Consider the following 13,932-nt stretch of genomic DNA (forward strand, 5'->3'; position numbering starts at 1 on the left):
ATTTTGTTTTCATAATTAAGCATTTTGTTCTCGACGTCGACGATGCCTATCGCGCATCCTCATCGTCGACTCAGCAGAGGAGGCCTGCTTGAGCAGAGGGGCCATGTCCGGGACTGGGCTCCGCCGGGCTGGTACTGGGTTGTGCTACCTTCTGGTGAGTGCAGCTAAGTGAGGAGCCAGCCCGTCGTCGACCCGGAGTGTCTTTGGTGGTGGTCACGTGGGCCTGCATCGGTGCAGAGGCTTGAGTCCCCTGCGCAGGTGGTACAGCACCGTGTCACGGAGGAGGATGCGCACGTGCAGGACTACATGGTTGCGTTGGCGGACGGCGGGTTCTCCAATACATGGCAGATTCTTCAAGGATCTCACCGGAAATATGATCCTGCGATGGTTCCTTCTCTTTGAGTGTCCACCGCGGCCCACCGAACCTAGAGGAGCTATTATTCAAGATGTATTAGTGATATTATATGATGATCTTTGCTACAAACTACTATATATGTATTCGATGATGGATTATTAATTACCTATTAGTTATTTGCTTATTGAATGCAAAAGATGAGCGCGGTCTGTGCTAAAAACTACTATATATGTATTCGATGATGGATTATATGATGATCTTTGCTACAAACTAGGTTCGATGATGATCTTTGCTACGAACTACTACAAACTACAAATTTTAGGTGTTTTAGTTGTTATATGATGATCTTTGCTACAAACTACTATATCTGTATTCGATGATGGATTATTAATTACCTATTAGGAAATGTCTAACGACGAAAGGGAATTCGCTATGTGCCAGTACTGCGAAGATGAGCGCGGTCTGGCCGACAGGCCTCACCTGGTAGAAGGTTGGCGCTTCAGCATCAAGCTCCAAGAGACCTTCAATGTTGAAATGGTACGCAACGACGACAAGTGTTTTTTGTTATTTTTTGCATGACTTCTCTGCTTCTTCAACGTGTAATTTCTGTCTTTTACAATTCGACTAGCTTATCCCATTCCATGCAAGACGCTATGTCTTGGAGAAGATGGGTTTTGAAGATCATGAAAGCATTGAGACAAAGATAATTCAACTAAGGACCCATCATGGTTATGATTTTGCTGTAAATCTAAAAAATTCTGTGAACTCATCCAAATTTGGTTGCCTGAATTAGGAAGCACTTTGCAAGGCTATGATTTTCATGAGGGTATGCTTCTCACCTTCGATCTTGGTGATCCTGACATCGACGAAAAGAATATGACCATTTGGGTCCTTTTTGACACGCTTGCAGTTCTACCGTTGTGTGAGTTTCTCAAACATATTTATTAAGTAATTTATATTGTTTATTTCAAAATAGTTGATAGCTTATTTCCATTGATAGCTTATTTTCATTCTTCAAAAAATGTACGGAAGATGGTAGACAGAACCTACTACTACAATGATGAAGCACAATTAACTTATAAGGAGAAAGATGGTATTGTCACATTTTTTTACTGATCTTGAGAATTACAATAGCCATTATCAAACTCCTCCACATTATGGTCAATACGTGCCACTAGTGCACGTGTTGAACTACGGTAACATCAATGGAGATAGCATGGTAAGATTTTCTAGTATTACGACATCCGTGCATCTTTTGCATCATTCTTGTAAAACTAAACTACATTGCTAACTACAATGTTATTACTATGTTTTTGAACAGAAAATCTCAATGGATTGTGTGGCTCATCTGATGTTTCCGAGAGGTTGCGTTGATGTTATGAGCTTACGGCCACCACGGCCAGGTCAGCCGCAGTTTCCACATCACTCCTGTCCATACCGGATTTCTAAAAGCGAGGAAGCCATGATAATAAATGATTTCAAAAAATGTTTCGACCATCGTAGAGAGCTACTTCGAAGCAACATTGTGCGTAGGCCAAGACTAGTGACTAACTTGTTATATAATGTCTCATTGACGAACATTGTTTGGTGGTGATGACAAGTGGTAATGAATATGCTATTTAAACAGACAAGTTCATGATGAGTTGTTATTGTATAAAAGATATATCTGTTTAAACATGTATAGCGCCAAAATACGAAAAAAAACATAAATTTTAGCAGTGGCGCGGGCCAAAATATTACCAGCAGCGCTCATTTACCAGTAGTGCTGTCAGGTGCCTCGCTACTAGTATCTGAACTTACCATTAGTGCTGGCCTAAACAAGCGCTACTGCTACAAAATAGCTGTAGCGCCATAGCAGTAGCGCTGGCGCTCGCGCTACTGCTAGCTCAAAAACCAGCGCTACTGGTAAGGTTTTCCCTAGTAGTCTCTCTAATCATCTAAGTGATCACGTGATCTGTATCAACTAAACCAAGTCCGATCATCACGTAAGATGGAGTAGTTTTCAATGGTGAACATCACTATGTTGATCATATCTACTATATGATTCACCTCGACCTTTCGGTCTCTAATAACCCACAAGTATAGGGGATCGCAACAGTTTTCGAGGGTAGAGTATTCAACCCAAATTTACTGATTCGACACAAGGGGAGCCAAAGAATATTCTCAAATATTAGCAGCTAATTTGTCAATTCAACCACACCTGGAAACTTAATATCTGCAGCAAAGTGTTTAGTAGCAAAGTAATATGATAGTAGTGGCAACGGTAGCAAAAAGTAATATTTTTGGGTTTTGTAGTGATTGTAACAGTAGCAGCGGAGAAGTAAATAAGCTAAGAACAATATATGAAAAGCTCGTAGGCAATGGATCGGTGATGGAGAATTATGCCGGATGCGATTATTCATGCAACAGTTATAACATAGGGTGACACAAAACTAGCTCCAATTCATCAATGTAATGTAGGCATGTATTCCGAATATAGTCATACGTGCTTATGGAAAAGAACTTGCATGACATCTTTTGTCCTACCCTCCGTGGCTGCGGGGTCCTATTGGAAACTAAGGGATATTAAGGCCTCCTTTTAATAGAGTACCAGACCAAAGCATTAACACACAGTGAATACATGAACTCCTGAAACTACGGTCATCACCAGGAGTGGTCCCGATTATTGTCACTTCGGGGTTGCCGGATCATAACACATAGTAGGTGACTATAGACTTACAAGATAGGATCAAGAACTCACATATATTCATGAAAACATAATAGGTTCGGATCTGAAATCATGGCACTCGGGCCCTAGTGACAAGCATTAAGCATAGCAAAGTCATAGCAACATTAATCTCAGAACATAGTGGATACTAGGGATCAAACCCTAACAAAACTAACTCGGTTACATGATAAATCTCATCCAACCCGTCACCGTCCAGCAAGCCTACGATGGAATTACTCACGCATGGTGGTGAGCATCATGAAATTGGTGATGGAGGAAGGTTGATGATGACGATGGCGACGGATTCCCCTCTCCAGAGCCCCGAACGGACTCCAGATCAGCCCTCCCGAGAGAGTTTGGGGCTTGGCGGTGGCTCCATATCGTAAAACGCGATGAATCCTTCTCTCTGATTTTTTTTCTCACCGAACACGAATATATGGAGTTGGAGTTGAGGTCGGTGGAGCGCCAAGGGGCCCACGAGGCAGGAGGCGCGCCCAAGGGGGGTAGGTGCGCCCCCACCCTCATGGACAGGGTGTGGGCCCCCTGACATGGATCTTTTCGCAAGTATTTTTTATATATTCCAAAAATAATCTCCGTTGATTTTCAGGTCATTCCGAGAACTTTTATTTCTGCACAAAAATAACACCATGGCAATTCTGCTGAAAACAACGTCAGTCCGGGTTAGTTCCATTCAAATCATGCAAGTTAGAGTCCAAAACAAGGGCAAAAGTGTTTGGAAAGTAGATACGACAGAGACGTATCAACTACCCCAAGCTTAAACCTTTTCTTGTCCTCAAGCAATTCAGTTGATAAACTAAAAGTGATAAAGAAAAACATTTACAAACTCTGTTTGCTCTTGTTGTTGTAAATATGTAAAGCCAGCATTCAAGTTTTCAGCAAAAATTATGAACTAACCATATTCGCAATAACATTTAGGTCTCATGTTTACTCATATCAATGGCATAATCAACTAGCGAGCAATAATAATAAATCTCGGATGACAACACTTTCTCAAAACAATCATAATATGATATAACAAGATGGTATCTCGCTAGCCCTTTCTGAGACCACAAAACATGAATGTAGAGCACCTTTAAAGATCAAGGACTGACTAGACATTGTAATTCATGGTAAAAGAGATCCAGTCAAGTCATACTCAATGTAAACTAATAGTAATGGATGCAAATGACAGCGGTGCTCTCCAACTGGTGCTTTTTAATAAGAGGATGATGACTCAACATAAAACACTAGTAGAAAAAGGGTCAAACATGAAGTACATTAGTGCCGGTTTGAATTTGAGCCGGCACTAATGATACCATTAGTGCCGGTTCGAACGGCTATGCATTAATGCCGGTTCGTGTTGAACCCTTAGTACCGGTTCGTGCCACGAACCGGTACTAAAGGGGTGATGGCAGGCTGGCGTTAGGCCGGGGCCCCACGATCACCTTTAGTACCGGTTCGTGTCACAAACCGATACTAAAGGGCTAACCTTTAGTACCGGTTTGTGCCACGAACCGGTACTAAAGGGGTCTGACCTATAGTACCAGTTTGTGACACAAACCGGCACTATAGGGCAATTTTCAAACTCTACCCCCCCCCCCTGTGTGTCGCCATTTCAGTTCTGAAAAAATCAAAAGAAAATGATAAAAACTTCAAAAAATAAAATCCTTCGAGAGGTAGTTATATTACTACATCTACTAGTTAGGAAAATTTGAAAACTTAAATTTGGACATGTTTTGCAAAAAGTGTAGGGAAAATGTAAAAACGGCTATAACTTTTGCATACGATGTCGGAAAAAAATGTATAATATATCAAAAAATTCAGCACGAAAATCCACATCCGATGGAGACGGCCTATGGCCGGTTTGCAAATTTTTAGAATCCTCAAACTCCAAAAAGAAAAAAAGATATGGTCAAATTTAAGTTTTTTTAAAAAAAATTTGTTAAATCTGGTCAAACTACTTATTCAAGAAGTATTAATGTTACTACATAATTATTCAAGAATATTAGTGTTACTAAATAATTATTTCAATTTTTTGAATTTTGGTCAAATATGATCAAACTATGGTCAAACTGTGGTCAAACTATGGTCAAACTTATTCAAGAAATATTAATGTTACTAAATAATTACTGTTTTTTAGAATAATAGTTTCAAACTCAAACAGTGAAATGTGTGACTTCATGCTCAAGCCAAACTCCTGAGGGTTAATAGGATTGGCATCTTACTATTGTTAGGAAAACAACAAGTGCAGACTTGGAAACGAAGGAGAATAGAACCCGAAATTTAAGCGTGCTCGGGCTGGAGTAGTGAGAGGGATGGGTGACCGGTCGGGAAGTTAGATGATTTGGAATGAGTGATCCACACTTGAGCAGTTAAGAGAGGTGATTAGAGACTAAATAACCAAATAATTCAGAAAACATAAAAACCGAAAAAAAATTCAAAAAAAATTCCAAAATTTTCAAAAAAAAATTCAAAAAAAAAACCTTTAGTACCGGTTGGTAACACCAACCGGTACTAAAGGTCCCCCATACTAGGGCGCGAGCTCACGCCACGTGGTGGCACTTTAGTGTCGGTTCGTGCCGAACAGGGTACTAAAGGGGGGGGCTTTAGTGCCCACTAATTAGTGCCGGTTATGGAACCGGCACTAAAGGCCCTTACGAACCGGTTTTAAAGCTCCGTTTTCTACTAGTGAAAGTAAATAGATAGGCCCTTCGCAAAGGGAAGCGGGGATTCGTAGAGGTGCTGTAAGTGCATCTAGTGCCACCCCTAGTTGGTTTTTGGAGTATTGACGACAAACCTAGTTGGGGAACTAATGTGTCTGTGAGAATTGCAGGATAACACAAGTAGAAGTCCCTCATTGATTTGGTTTTCCTACCAGAGATGACCCCTAAAAATATGAAGACATTGAAGTCAAAGGTGGTATGTGAAGACATTCACATTGAAGACTATGACATGAGAAGACATCGCGTGAAGACTATGGAGCGCGAAGACTTAGTTCTTTCGTCGTTCTTTTTCTTCTTTGTTGAGTCATAGGAACCACCGTACTGTTAAGTGAGGTCCAAGAGAACCAGTCAGAATGACTGAAGTGATGCCTAACCAAAATCCTACGTCTACGAGTGAAGATTATGAGAGCAAATCTTGTCCAGAGTTGGATAAGTCAGCTTTGCTTGTAGCCCAAGTAAAGTTGCCATGTGTGTTTGAAATCTGACCGTTGGAACACGTGTCAGTTCCTTAGTGACCTAGGGTCATTTCGGACAAATCAGGTCGGGTTGCCTAGTGGCTATAAATAGCCCACCCCCTACAACCATAAACGGTTGGCTGCTCAGAGTTAGAGTACGGCTTTTGTCGTTTGAGAGAAACCCACCTCGAAGCCTTTGAGAGAGAATTCCTTGCGAGGATAAAGCCCTAAACACCCAGAGCCAAAGAGTGTTAGGCATCACTTAAGTCTTCCTGTCTGTGTGATCTAAAGACTTATTACACTTGAGGACTGTGAATCCTCCAGCCGGTTAGGCGTCGCGTTCTGAGCATCCAAGAATCATTGTGGATCGCCGATGAACGAAGTCTGTGAAGGTTTGGAAGTCTACCTTGAAGACTTACCAGAGTGATTGGGCGAGGTCTGTGTGACCTTAGCTCAAGGGGAATATGGTAAGGACTGGGTGTGCTGAGCTGCATGTTCAGGACGGTGTTCGGGACTGTGTGTCCTCAGGTTTAAATACCTAGCCGCCCTAACCAGACATACAACTGTCACAGCAGTTGGAACTGGTCTACCAAATCTTTGTCTTCACCAAGCTCACTGGTTCTATCCTTCCCATCTCTTTATTTACAGTTGGTCCTTGTGAAGTCATTGCCTATTTGCACTGTCCATTTGTCTTCACTGTGTGACTGTTTGTTCAAATTGGTTTCACATTATATTCCATCCTGATCCGTACTACCTAGCTGCTGTTAGTCTTTGTGCTTTCACTTCATTGAATACTTGACTATGGCTTGTCTAGGGTAGTCTACCTTCCGCTGCATGGTTATAGGTTCATTTCTATCGTTTGTCTTCAAAACTCCCATGTTTTGAAGACTTTCATAAAAATCGCCTATTCACCCCCCCTCTAGTCGATATAACGCACTTTCAATTGGTATCAGAGCGAGGTACTCCCTTGTTCTGTGTGATTTTGGTTTAACCGCCTGGAGTTTTAGTTATGTCGACCACAGGAATGAAGACTATGTCATGCCCCATCTTTGACGGTCACGAGTATCCCAAGTGGAAGGCCATGATGAAGAAGCGCCTCATGGCGATGAACAGCAAGCTGTGGACCATCACTGAGATTGGTCTGACCGATCTGTGCAAGATGGCGGAAGCTGATGACATTCGCAAGTACACTCTTCTCAACCTCACGGCGAAGGACGTCATCTGCTCCTGTCTGTCTCAAAATCAGTTCAGGAATATCATGCATCTCGATCATGCGAAGCTTATCTGGGACCGTCTCTCTGAGGTCTATGAAGGTCATCAAACTCGTCATGATCCTTGGTTTGAGGACTTTAAGGAATCTCTCAAAGCGATGACATTCGAACCAGAATCATCATCTTCTGCATCATGCCTTATGGCAAAAGATGCTAAGCTAACTGAATGCTATCTATCTGAATCCAGTGATGATGAATCTGGTGATGAATTTGGACCCAGCTATGCAAAACTTGCTTCCCTTGCCACTAAACAACAGAAAGCTATGGAACATATTCAAAAACTGTTAGACAAAAGTGATGACCTGTTGGACGCTGAAAAGACTCGATCTCAGTCCTTAATTGAAGACATAAAAAATCTTCATGTTAAGTATGAGGAACTTGAAAGCCGTCATGAAACGCTCTCAACAACTCATGACAAGCTTTCATATGATTATCTTCAAAGGAAGCAAGAACTCGAGAAATTGAGAGCGGCTCATGAAGATCTTCAAAAGGAAAATGAGTCACTTCGCGCTAAACAGATCAGTTCCGCTCAGGAAGGATTTGAACCACCATGTATTAAATGCATTGAGCGTGATAACGCTACTTCTGTTGCTGAAGGTTCAACTGCTGCTACTGTTGCAATATCTTCAACTGCTGATGTGGTAACTAACCCCTCTGCTGAGGATGCCATTGCTATTGCTGATGATAATGCTAGGTTGAAGACATTGCTTGAAACAGGGATGTTCAAAAGTCTCAAAGGGCATCAGACACTATGTGATGTCCTCAAAAGGCAGATCCTGAACCGAAACCCTAGGAAAGAGGGTGTTGGGTTCAAAAGGAAAATGAATGCTGATGGCTCTTACTGGAAACCTGAGCAGTACCCCAAAACCACATGGGTTGCTGCAAAGGAACCTTCAGCGGATCCATCCACCCTATCTGGCTTCACTTGTGCTAATCCCATTGTTATTGATGAATCCTTTGATGCAAACTATAAACTGTTTAAGAATCAGAATGGTGAAGTGTTTGCCAGGTATATTGGTACTAACTGCAGGAATGAGCCGCCTATGAAGAAAGTCTGGGTGCCAAAAAGGTGTTTGGAGAATCTTCCTGTGAATGTTGTCATGACACCTCAAGTGAAGAAGACAAACCCCAGACCACAGGCTTCATATGGTCCAAAGGCTTCATACAGACAGAGGACTCACCTGAGTCGCACTAACGCAAATGTTTTGCAGGGAAACCTTACTCAGGCCTATGAATATGAGCGCGTTTCATCAAACCGCCATGTTCATAAGACCAAGAACTACCCTGCTTATTCTTATGAGTACTATTGTCCACCTGCAAGACTTTTTGCTAGGGCTCCAAATCCAAAGTTCTCAGATGCTGCACTTAGACTCATTGCTTCGAAGCCACCCTTGAAGATGTGGGTGGCTAAGAAAGCTCAACTCTCTTTTGCAGGGAAAGGTCTCCAGCCAAAAACCAAAATCGCCTGACGCTATTGCTGGGGACCTTAAACATCTTGTAGGACGCAAGATCAAATGCCCAAATGGTCTTATTATGTACTTTGTTCCTGAATCGCTTGCTACTCGCCCTATCAGTCCAAATCTCGATCTAAGCTTTCATAATCCACTGGTTCGTCAAATGTTTTTGCTTCACAATTCTCTTCGTGAAGCCTATCCCCCTAACTGCACTATAGGGTACGGCACCAGCTGCTTCAGAATGGATTATTGATAGTGGGTGTACCAATCACATGACTGGCAAGCGAAGCCTTCTTATAGACTCAACACTACGTCCATCTGACAAAAGTCACAGCACATTTGCTGACACTGGTAAAAGCAAGGTATTAAGTCTAGGTAGAGTTGCAATCTCAAAGGATCAACACATGGATAAAGTCATGCTTGTTGAATCCCTTGGTTTCAACTTAATATCTGTTTCAATGCTTTGCGATTTAAACATGATTGTGATGTTTGGAAAATATCGTTGCCTTGTACTAATGGAATCTGACAAGTATCTAGTGTTTGAAGGGTATCGGAAAGATGATTTATACATGGTAGATTTCTCAGCAGGACCACAACTTGCCGTATGTCTTCTAGCAAAAGCTTTTGAATGCTGGCTCTGGCATCGGAGGCTAGGGCATGCTGGCATGAGGAACCTCCACACCCTTGCAAGGAAGAAGCATGTCATAGGCATCGAGGGCGTCAAGTTCAAGAAGGATCACTTATGCGGTGCCTGTGAAGTAGGAAAGATGACGAGGGCCAAGCATCCCTCGAAGACAATCATGACAATGACTCAACCCTTCGAACTGCTCCACATGGATCTTTTCGGTCCCACTCATTACTCAACTCTTACTACTACTGCTTGTCTCTATGGCTTTGTCATTGTTTATGATTATTCAAGATATACTTGGGTGCATATAATCCTCTACAAGACTGAAGTGCAGGATGTCTTCAGACGCTTCGCCAATCGAGCCATGAACAACTATGGCGTCAAGATCAAGCACATCAGAAGTGATAACGGCACTGAATTCAAGAACACTGGTCTAGACACTTATCTTGATACTTTGCGCATTACACATGAATTCTCAGCTCCGCACACACCACAGCAGAATGGCTTCATGGAACGCAAGAACAGAACACTTATTGAGATGGCCCGGACGATGCTTGATGAATACAAGACTCCAAGAAAGTTCTGGCCTGAAGCCATTGATACTGCATGCCATATCATCAACCGTGTTTATCTTCACAAGCTTCTCAACAAGACATCCTATGAGCTCCTTACTGGCAAGAAGCCAAATGTCAGTTACTTCAGAGTATTTGGTGCCAGGTGCTGGATCAAGGATCCACATCACACTTCAAAATTTGCACCAAAAGCACATGAAGGTTTTATGCTTGGATATGGAAAGGATTCGCACTCCTACAGAATCTTCAACCTTTTTCACTATAAAGTGGTTGAAACAGTGGATGTGTGGTTCGATGAGACTAACGGCTCACAAAGAGAGCACCTGCCAAACGTGCTAGATGAAGTTCCATCCAGTGAATCACTCAAACTTATGGGAACTGGAGAAATCATACCATCTGAATCTCAGCCTGAAGAGGAACTTATCATCTCCGCACCTAATCAACCTGAAGACAATGATCAAACTGAAGACAATGCTCAGCCTGAAGACAATCCTTCTAACGATGACAATGATCAGCGAGAGCAAAATCTTTGTCATGTACATCCTCGTGTCGCAAATGAAGTACAGATTGAGAGAATAATTGATAGCATCAATGCACCAGGTCCACTCACTTGTTCAAGGGCAACACAGCTAGCAAATTTCTGTGGGCACTTCGCATTTGTCTCAATATCTGAACCCAAGAAAGTTGAAGAAGCCTTCATGGAACCTGAATGGATTCAAGCTATGCAAGAAGAGCTTCAATAGTTTGAGCTGAATAATGTATGGGAACTGGTTAAGCGTCCTGATCCTCGCAAGCACAATATAATAGGCACCAAATGGATATATCGCAACAAGCAAGATGAGCATGGTCAAGTTGTTAGAAACAAAGCTCGTCTCGTTGCTCAAGGGTACACTCAAGTTGAAGGGATTGACTTCGATGAAACATTTGCTCCTGTGGCTAGACTTGATGCCATACGCATACTGCTGGCCTATCCAAATCATCATAACATTCTTCTGTATCAAATGGATGTGAAGAGCGCTTTTCTCAATGGAAAAATTGACGAAGAAGTGTATGTTGCACAACCGCCTGGCTTTGAAGATCCAAAAGGCTTCAAACCTGGTTCCCTCGACCCCACTCTCTTCACGAAGACATATGATGGTGAACCGTTTGTGTGCCAAATATATGTGGATGACATTATCTTCGGCTGCACCAATCAGAAATACACAGACGAGTTTGGATATATGATGCAAGAGCAATATCAGATGTCCATGATGGGTGAGCTAAAGTTCTTCCTTGGTCTTCAAATACGTGAGCAACGCAACGGCATCTTCATATCTCAAGAGAAGTACCTCAAAGATTGCCTGAAGAAATTTGGGATGCAAGACTACAAAGGCTTCACGACTCCAATGCCAGCCAAACATCATCTAGGTCCCGACGACAATGGTAAAGAGTTCGATCAAAAGGTATACCGCTCCATGATTGGTTCTTTACTTTATCTATGTGCATCTAGGCCAGATATTATGCTTAGTGTTTGCATGTGTGCTCGGTTCCAAGCGGCACCAAAGGAATCGCATCACTTAGCTGTGAAGCGAATTCTTCGATATTTGGCTTACACCCCAACATTAGGATTATGGTATCCAAAGGGCTCAGAGTTTGATCTGGTTGGATTCTCGGATGCTGATTATGCTGGTGACAAGGTGGATCGCAAGTCTACATCAGGCACATGTCATTTTCTGGGACGATCACTTGTATGTTGGTCTTCAAAGAAGCAGAACTGTGTATCTCTCTCCACTGCTGAATCTGAATACATTGCTGCTGGATCTTTCTGCACTCAGCTTCTATGGATGAAGCAAACACTCAAAGATTATGACATTCATCTGAAGCAAGTGCCACTCTACTGCGACAACGAAAGCGCCATCAAGATTGCCAACAACCCAGTTTAGCACTCAAAGACAAAGCACATTGAAATTCGTCATCACTTTCTCGGAGATCTTGTTGTGAAGGAAGATATTGATATCATACACGTCAACACTGAAGAGCAATTAGCAGATATCTTCACCAAGCCCTTGGATGAGAAGAGGTTTTGCAAGTTACGGTGTGAGCTAAATATCTTGGAATCCTCAAATGTCCTGTGATCAGGCACACATCCTAACACTTATGCATATTGATGACTTAGATGTGCAACACACGAAGTAAAGTATATCTTCAATCAATGAAGACTTACACTCTAAGTGTGAATACATTAATGTGGAATTTGACTTCGGAGTGCCACGATAATTGTGCGCCGTGTCTGAGTCTAATACTTCCTATACGATGGGTAACGCCACCACCAAATTTTTCTGTTTGAAGTGCTTCACTCATGGCGTTACGTTTGGTATGTCTTCACATTTGGTTTGGCTTCAATATCAACTTGTCTTCATGATTATCTTCACTATGTTGATTTGACTGTCCTTCTCATATATATATATATATATATATATATATATATATATATATATATATATATATGTACCAGTGTTCTGTCCTCTACAGCATTCACTTATAGCTATGTCTTCTTGTTGAATCTTTTGAACTAAGTGAATGTGATCGGACCCTAACCTATCTATGCTTTCTATCTCAAACTCTATCTCTCCAAATCATATGTATTCTATTGAAACTGTCGAATATCTTCTCTATGTCCTTGTCAGCAGAAGATCCAGATACAAACATTAAGTCTGTTTTCAATGCTAATTCCTTCACCTGAAACCCGGAGAAGTGGGAACGACCACCCGACAATCCAGGCGTGCGTGGGAACATGGAACAACCTCCGATATGTTGCATGATGGCCACGTGTCCTTCAGATGTGAATCGCCAGGGGCACCTGTGTAATAACACTGTGTCGTCCCTGTCTCTATAAATACACGCCTCACCACAGTCATTATCCTTTCTTCCACTCTCGCACAAACCCTAGCGCCACCGCTCTCCCTCGACGACGCCGGCGACGAAGCGCTTAGTTGCCGCGACCTCACCGACACCGTCTTCACGCCGGCCGCGGACATCGTCTTCTCCGCCGTCGTCGTAGGAGTCCTCCGTCGCCAAGTTAGGGCACGGACGATCGATCTGCTCGGCCTCCTCTCCCACTCCATCTAGCAGTTCTTCGTGTGGTAAATAAAACTTCTTTTTTTACGGCCCCTTTGATTCTATAGATCCATCACTTTCTACCACAAGCAGTTTCTGTTCACACAAGTTGGATCTATTTCACACTGCATCTCATAATATGCCTAGTATGTTCACTTATGCTTCACAAAGTAGTTAGATTCCTCACTTGTACTTATTCGTGGATTCGTACAAATCTGGAACCAACTCTCTATCTATGAGTGAATGTCTTCGCACTATGAGGTCAATGTCTTCTAAAATGATTTATCTTCAAAATCTTCTGAGAATGCATATGACCTCTTCCCCTTCCTTCGCACCTTAATGCTGTCACAGGTACATGTCCGTGGGAGAATCCCTTGGTTCTCATAGTCTACATTCATTTGTAGAATTCTTACAACATCATATAAATTCTTCCGAAGCCAGTTCCTGTTTGACCAGCAAGCGGAAGCCTTTGAAACCTTTGAACGTGTTGAAACCATTCAGTTTGAAGCTCACGGCTACAGAGAAAACAACAAGGAAGGGTGGCCGACAGCGTCGAGGGGGAACATCAAGAGATCTGCCTGATGACCTCTCAGAGCTGTACAATACAGACCCAGAAGAGGATTACAATCAGCGCAAGACACGAATCCAATGGACTCGAAGATACTGGGCTG

Source organism: Triticum urartu, chromosome 7A, assembly GCF_056163025.1.
Source record: "Triticum urartu cultivar PI428250 chromosome 7A, HENAU_Tu73, whole genome shotgun sequence".
Taxonomy (NCBI): domain Eukaryota; kingdom Viridiplantae; phylum Streptophyta; class Magnoliopsida; order Poales; family Poaceae; genus Triticum; species Triticum urartu.